This window comes from Juglans regia, unplaced genomic scaffold (genome assembly GCF_001411555.2).
Source record: "Juglans regia cultivar Chandler unplaced genomic scaffold, Walnut 2.0 Scaffold_4645, whole genome shotgun sequence".
Taxonomy (NCBI): domain Eukaryota; kingdom Viridiplantae; phylum Streptophyta; class Magnoliopsida; order Fagales; family Juglandaceae; genus Juglans; species Juglans regia.
In genome coordinates, this window is record NW_023359483.1 from 1 (window position 1) to 227 (window position 227).

The window sequence follows — 227 nt, forward strand, 5'->3', positions numbered from 1 at the left end:
CTCCGATTTGATTGGGATCGGAAGGACGCTAGTATGTCGCTCAAGGATTATTTGAATTTTAAGTAATTAGTTTGATGGGTGCGATCATACCAGCACTAATGCACCGGATCCCATCAGAACTCAGCAGTTAAGCGTGGTTGGGCGAGAGGAGTACTAGGATGGGTGACCTCCGGGGAAGTCCTCGTGTTGCACCCCTCGTTTTTATTTTTTCCGCCTTGCGAGATAAA

At 47.6% G+C, this 227-nt stretch overlaps 1 non-coding gene across 1 annotated transcript; it reads left to right on the forward strand.

Moving 5' to 3' along the window:
* The first annotated feature begins 76 nt into the window (after window positions 1-76).
* LOC118345794 lies at window positions 77-195 on the forward strand. The gene has a single exon (XR_004799263.1). It is a non-coding gene; the product is annotated as a 5S ribosomal RNA (ribosomal RNA).
* Window positions 196-227: the final 32 nt, after the last annotated feature.